Below are 7,683 nucleotides of genomic sequence, written 5' to 3'. Positions count from 1 at the left end.
CCAACTTCTCTCTCTCTCACGCGTCCGAAGCCGACCGGAAATCGCACCTTTCGTTCTCCAAGCCATATCTTCCTCCTCCGGCCACCAATCTTCACCAAACTTCTTCCATTGGCTTCGTATGGTCCTTGTGCACCCGTCTGTGGTGACCTTGAACGGCGGCGCGACCTATAGCGGCGGCGGCAAGCTCGTTCCGATTTGAGTTCGATTTTAGTCAACGCCGGTTTTCTCCTAGCTCCAGCCACCAAAACTTCCTATCCTTAGCTCTATGAACTCGCCTCAACCTGCTGATCATCATACCAGAAGGATCGCACCTTGAGTGACCGGATTCACGTTCGTCGGAGCTCGACCGGTTTTCGATCGAAAACCAAAAGCTTTCGATCGTGATATCTCGAGTTGTAGTGCATCGTTTTGATTTATTTTTGAACCAGTGAGTTCGTCTTGATGTTATTAACAACTCTCCAGAAGGAATAAAGGCCTGAAATTGAAGTTTTTACGTCGAAATCTTGGCTCGCCGGTTTTTGCATTTCTTCGCCGGTTTCTGGAAGATTTCCGGCCACCTTCAACTGTTCTAGGTAATTTTCGACCACTTCCGTTCATTTTCAGACTTCATGCTAGTTAGGAAAATGGTTGGGATTGATGAGATGAAGAGAAGCAGCCTGGCCCCGACACCATTGGCGGTGGTCGGCGGCGGCTCTGTCCAAACTCCGGCGGCCCTTTTCCTGCCACCTCCGGGGGTCAAAAATGTTATTTCTTTACATTTTTAGATACTACATTTCAATACGATCATTTCGATATATTATACGCAATTTTTGGATATCGTATGATTTAGTTTTGAATTTTACGGTTTCGATTAATTTCGATTGTTCGATTAATGATCTGTGAAGATCGGACCGTCCGATGGACTTGTAGTTTTGATATGTTGATCGTATGACTGTCCCAGTGACCATGTGTGGTCATGGGCGAAGATCCGACCGTTTGATCTTCGTATAATTGCTAAATAGTGATTCGGAGTGCGATTCGCGAGAATCCGACCGTCGGATTTTCATGAAACTTTGTGGAGATGTTTATAAGGAAGATTCAGGAAGATCCGACCGTTGGATCTTCGTGATAATTTTGGAGGATGATCCTATGGGCGATCCGTGAGGATCCGACCGTTAGATCATCATATAATTTCGATCTGACCGTTGGATCGTCGTTTAATTTTGTTTATGAGTTGTGGGCTAAGTTATGATCATGTTTGATTATGTAATTGACGGTCTTCCTTGGTGAGCGGTTTTGGTGTGTATTGTGAAATTGAAGATGCAGCGGGATTAGAGGTGAGTAAACCTCACGTGGTTCATATTACGAACCGAGTACATTTAAATTACTTTATTTTGTCGTAATTGTGTGAAAATATTTATGGAATGAATATTTGTTTTTTTTATTACATGGACTTGATCAGCTACGGTCCATAGGTAAGTAAAATGATTTTAATTTTACAAAATGAATTTCACGATTTCTATGCTTGAATTATAGTTGGTATTAGTGATTATCCCTGAGTGGATGATTACGTATATATATATTTACGTGGATATATATGGAATGGTGTGACATTGAGGTGTGTGTGAAATTACGATAATTTGGTTATGATATGATATTGTCTTTGAAATTGCCATGATTATTTATGATAATGTTAACCGATAAATGTGTGTGATAATCATGTTGACCTTTTGAGTTGATTTGAGAGTCCGAAGAACGCCGGTTAAATAATAACCGAGATGTAGTGCTCTGAGGACAGGGAGAGTCCGAAGAATGCCGGTTAAATAATAACCGAGATGTAGTGCTCTGAGGACAGGGAGAGTCCGAAGACCGCCGGTTAAATAATAACCGAGATGTAGTGCTCTGAGGACAGGGAGAGTCCGAAGACCGCCGGTTAAATAATAACCGAGGTGACAGACAACGATGTAGTTAGAACTCTAACGTGTTGTTGGTGTTGGGTCCAAACAGTTAGGATGGACCAAAGTGGTGATGTTGTGGATTTTCCATGTTTTGTTTGATGTTTCCTTGCAGATGTTGAGATTGTTGGTTGTTTACTTGAGTTAAAAGAAATATGATTTAAAATCAACAGTTCTTTCTTGTTTACTCATACGGGCTGTCATGGCTTACCGGGTTTGGTGTTGTTGCAATCCCGGTACACTATTCAAATTGTGTAGCGGGTAGTCATGCAGGTCAGGAGGATCATGGCAGAGATCGTGCGGATTGGAGTATTTGTTTTAGTTTTACAGCCTTGTAAATTGTGAGGTGAGTGATGCTCAATTTGAGCTTTACAAATTTACTTTGTACAAGTGAGTTGTATTAATTAAACTGAGGTTTTCGAGATTTGAAATTTGAGTGGCGTGTGTTGTAGTTGTTTATTCATGTTTCGGATTTGAATTTATTATTCAAAATTCGGGGCGTGACAGAAGAACACATGGATTGACTCATTATTGTCCTTCTTTTCAGCCCTAGGAATACAAGCCTTGTTCAGCTTGCGCCCGATCTTCTTTTGTCTCTCTCGCGCTCCTCTCTCTCTCTCTCTCTCTCTCTCTCTCTCTCTCTCTCTCTCTCTCTCTCTCTCTCTCTCTCTCTCTCTCTCTCTCTCTCTCTCTCTCTCTCTCTCAAATATCGATCAAATCTCTTGATCGAGATTGAGCCAGACGCACCGCTTTCATCATTCAGTTGCGATTGAGCTGGCAACTTTTTTTTATCAAATCAGAGGATCCGATTGAGCAATCAGATATCTTTGACACTTTGACCTTCAGGTAAGTTTTTTATTTGGTTGATTTGTTTTGAATTTCGGTGCATGCAATTTTGGGTGGTGCGCATAGGTTTATCTAGCTGTGTTTGGTTTGGCATTTGAATTTGGTTTTGTGGGTGATTTAGCCTCTCTTTTTTTTCATCTGGGTTTTGTGTGGGTTTGCATTTGAGCTGTGTTTTGTGGAATTAGATATGGGAACTAGTTAGATTCAGCAAATCGTTTCATGCATGTGTTAGTATGTATCATTTTTTGCTTTGTTGTTATTTCTGTGAGCAATTCTTGATTTGGTGTCTTCATGAACACTTCTTTTTTCTTCCTTTTTTCGTTCCAGGTGTTCTCGGCTGTGCTCTGCGCATCCGGAGGTCACTTGCTCTGTTCTTAGTCATTCAACAGAGTCTTCAGATCGCAGCCAGGTAAACAAGTACTCCCTGTTCTTTTTATTTTGAAAGCAAAAGCGTATTCATTGAACAAATTAAGTATTCACTTACTGTATAATTGTCTCACTCTCCAGCCTCACTGTCTTGGGCTGACCACAGAGTGGAGCTACTTGATGTTCAAGGGGATTTATTTTATCACATTGTGACGTTCATATAACATACTTGGCTTGACGTAAGCTACTATTGTTCTGTTTGTTAATGTGTTTATTCATTTATATTGTTCTATTTAGGTGGCAATAGTTCTTTAGCTTTGATGACAAAGTTGATCTCTTTTTCCTCTGTGTACAAGATTGCTGTCATATTGTACTTAATTTGACTGTGCTTTCTGTTAGCCACTTTTGTTATTGTTTTCATTTCTTGGTTTGTGATTCTGCAGCTCTGATCTTGAATTCATTTGGAACTTCAATTCATAGTTATTTAGATTATAGAGAATCAGATTTTCAAGCCAATTACATAGATACAGAATGCTAAAAACAACAGCTGAAAGTTGATGGCTCTACTGTTGGACTGTCTCCTTGGAAAGGGCATTTTGCTCTCCTTAGACAAGCAGAGTTAAATACATTGGTGGATCTGCATGTGAATGAGGTTTGCTTCTTACCAAATGTGATTACTTTGCATATCTTCTGTGGCAGTTGAAAGTGATCAATTATTAGTTTTTATATAACATTCTGTTGTACATCCTCAATTTTACCTAAGGATTTTCTCAACAGATACATGCAATTGAGATTGTAGGGTATTTGAAAGTAGAGAACTTTGTTTCTGGGGAATACTCTGTGTCCTTTGGTGAATTAAGTTAGAAGAATTGGATCCTTGGTTTAGGATTATTGAGTTATCAAGAAGTAGGAAATTGGTTTTAATTTTGATATTGATTGAGATTTTATTGATTTGTATAGGTCATTAAAAGGCTTTTCTTGATTTTGTTTTTCCAGGCAATGACAACCGAATTTGAGGCAGAATCTCAGCCAAAAGAGGCTGAGGAAAGTGTGGTAAGTGATTCTCAACTTCTGCATTACGAATTGTGTGGCTCAATTGGTTTACGAGTTTGAGTTGTGAATGGAATGTGAGGTCTTTGCAGCTGATTTATCAATGTGGTGAATTGCGATTAATAATTTTTATGCCGAATTATCTTCAGGTGATTGAGCAGTCGGGAGTAGTTGAGGTTCCTGGACTATGTTACAGAAACATACCTGCTGTTGTTACAACTGCAATTGGCGAAATGGTATGCAAATTATATTGCGTTTGATTGCCTGTGTCTATTAAATTTGCTTTGTGTGGTTTATATATTGCAAATTACTCTTTTCAATGCTATTGGTGATAAATAATTGTTACTTCTGATAATTGAATGTGACTTCGTTACTATATGACTCATTGCCATGGCATTTTACTTCCATCAGGCCACAGATTGCTGTTATGGTTTCCGAATGGATTTTAAAAAGATCGCTTGCTTATCGGAATCAACCATCTAAGTTGGTTTCAACTTTAAAGAATAGTAAAACAAAAAATGAGAAACAAGACATTCACTCTCTCTATCTAATGTTGAATTGAATTTTGAATATGCATATACCTAATTAACTTTGATTTCCTTACTTTACCTTTGTATTAACTCTCTGTTAGTGTTTCTATTTTAAGGGTTTTTTTTTTTTTTTTTACACCTTAAAATAAGTATGCAATAATTTGAGTATGCATAAATTGTATAGGTTTTTCACACCTGTTTTCAGCTTTTCAGTATGCAATAAATTGAGCATTTGTCTGTTGTTTTTGGATATTGCGCAGGAAATTTTTGCAAATTTCAATAAGATGTTCTCACTTTTTGTGTTATTAATTTTAAGGTTTCATTGACTTTTCTGCATTTTCTTTGTGTTCAAGTGCAGTTTGCGATGGGCGAGGTTTTTGGTGCTGGGTTTGTTTTGGATTACTTGCTTTTGGTCCATAAAGCTTGGTGATTAGTTTTCTGTAACTTTATGTCAGAAATTGAAATTTAATGACCTGTTTGTGCAATATCATTGTTTAAATTCTGCATGTGTGTATTCTTCTCTGGAAAGAAGAATCCAGATTGGTGAATTAGTAGTTTATATCAAACCCAGATCAGTATCAATGGGAAGATTACTGTTTAGCTTCAAAGTTTGTATGGATTACAAAAAATTACTACAATTAGGCATTATGAACTGGTTTGAAGCACTCCATCAATATTTAATGTTGCCTTTGTATTAATTAGTGCAAACTTCCGCTAAAGTTACAAGCCGCAGCAACGCGTGGGCACATCCAACTAGTAGATGACTATATTGCAGTTTTTGGTTTCTTATTACTTTATTTATTTATTTATTAATTTTTTTTTATCATGAATTTTATACTCGACCCCTCACTATAATATCCAGGCTCCGTTCCTGATTCCATTGAAATATCAGAGTTTAAAACAACTTGCAAATGAAGTTGCAATGAATTGAAAGCCACAAAATTCTTGAGTGATTGAGCACTAGCTAAGGAGGTCGCGCGCGCACACAGTCTCTCTCCTAAAGAGGTCTTTAGATATTAATATCTAAGGATTTTCTTGATAAACTCACTTTTCGATCGCATATCTACATCACATGTCGACTGTTCAGTTTTTAGGTCTTAATGTATAGATCACTTCTGCAAATTTTCTGCCAAATTGATTATCGTTAAGGCATTCAAAACTGTGATTTATAATTATGAACACGAACGGTTCATGTTGGACAGATTCAGTTCGTTCATTGATTTAATACAATTCGATACCTTAACGATTATCAATTTGACTGAAAATTTGGAGAAGTGATCTATATATTAGGACCTAAAAATTTAACGGTTGAGATGTGGATATGTGATCGAAAAGTGGGTCTATCAAGGAAATCTTTAGATATTAATATTTAAGGACTTCCTTAGCAGAGAAGGACTATATATATATAGGGCCCTTCTAGTGAGGGATCCCTTTTTTTAGTCTTTTATAGGGATAGGGCATTAGACCAAATTTTCGATTATATTTTAGCATATTAACCGTTCAGATTTTAGGTGTGTAGATTACTTCTGCAAATTTTCAGCCAAATTAATTATTGTTAAGGCATTCAAAACAGCAACTTAAGATTATAAATATGAACGGTTCAAGTTTGATAGATTTGGATTGCGCATTGATTTATTCTAGTTTGATACTTTAACGATCACCGATTTGGCTGAAAATTTGCAGAAGTGATCTACACATTAGGACCTAAAAACTGAACGGTTGAGATGCCGAAATGTAATCGAAAAGTTAATATAATGCCCTATCCCTATAAAAGACTAAAAAGGGGATCCCTTAGTGAAAGGGCCCTATAAATATATATATATATATATATATATATATATATATATATATATATTTGTTTTTGAAGTATGACGAGACTGGGCCCGGTTTAGTAGAAAAACCATAAAAGTAAAGAAGCGGCCTAAAATCAAGAAAAGTGATTGAAAAATAGGTAACTCACGCGTAATGAGATTATTAGTTCAAAAAAACCGAATTTTTCAAGTTTCTCGTGTGAAAAGTCAGGTTTTGATTGTAAATCAGATTGGATTAACTTTTTGTTAGAATGTCCGTTTGAGACACATGATACCTTTCCGGAATAAGAACAACGAGATCTTTAAGACTCACTTTAGTGAGCCCTAACAGATTTAGGCCAAAACATATCGTTTTAATTTTCCGATATTTTAGCTAGTTTTGCATTCTTTTTAGATTCTTTTTTTATTTTAGGTTTTTTTAGTTTGATTTGGATTTGTTTTGTTTTAATCCGTGGGCTTTAGAGTTTCATGTTAGTTGCCATATAAGCAACTTTAAACGGCTGCAGAACTTATCTTTTATCATATTATCAATCAAATTGAAAGTTTTTCTCATCTATCTCTTGTGGACTCCAGAATTCTTGTTTTAGGTTTATTACTTGTAAACTAGGGTTCCTTCCGATTGCGTTATTTTTTTTTTTTTTGAAAGGATATAAATTTGTTTTTAAGAGCTAGTTAATTTGTTAGTTATGTGGTCGAAATGTATTTTACAACCTAAACTTTTACTAATACTCCAATTAAGCATTAATCTAAAGTCAAAACTTTCTTATGCTGTAAAAAATAAATGAAGAAATAACTGATGAAATTTGATTTTAATGGAAGTATATGTATAAGATCAAAACTTACATGAGAAGCAAGCAAGGACGAACGGAAGGTAATCCAAGCTTTTAGCCATTTTCCCACTTTAGTCTGGTTAGAACGTCGCCGCTTCAACGTTACGTAGATGTGATAAATTCGTAAGGAATATTGGACTGGAGTGGAATTTATCAGAGCATAAGTAGGATCCCAATATGAGCATCTTGAGGATAGTATCAGTCCCTACACACATTAAGTATATGTACAATTAATGGGATGATACAGCAAACATTAGGTAATTACAATCTGATTATATAGAATGAAGACGCGTGCCTTTATTCCGGCCTGTAAGCT

General features: G+C 36.5%; 1 long non-coding RNA gene across 2 annotated transcripts; it reads left to right on the top strand.

Annotated features, from left to right (window-relative positions):
- Positions 1-5,374, top strand: LOC112174732. Of its 2 annotated transcripts, none has more exons than XR_002926153.2 (9): positions 1-572; positions 2,193-2,280; positions 2,482-2,780; positions 3,108-3,189; positions 3,288-3,385; positions 3,590-3,798; positions 4,143-4,199; positions 4,346-4,432; positions 5,085-5,374. It is a non-coding gene; the product is annotated as an uncharacterized LOC112174732 (long non-coding RNA). The 2 variants fall into 2 exon arrangements; XR_002926154.2 differs by having other exon boundaries at positions 5,080-5,374.
- The last annotated feature ends 2,309 nt before the right edge of the window (positions 5,375-7,683 follow it).

Source organism: Rosa chinensis, chromosome 1, assembly GCF_002994745.2.
Source record: "Rosa chinensis cultivar Old Blush chromosome 1, RchiOBHm-V2, whole genome shotgun sequence".
NCBI lineage: Eukaryota > Viridiplantae > Streptophyta > Magnoliopsida > Rosales > Rosaceae > Rosa > Rosa chinensis.
The sequence above is the reverse complement of the archived record's forward strand: the minus strand, read 5'-3'. Positions and strand labels throughout refer to the sequence as shown.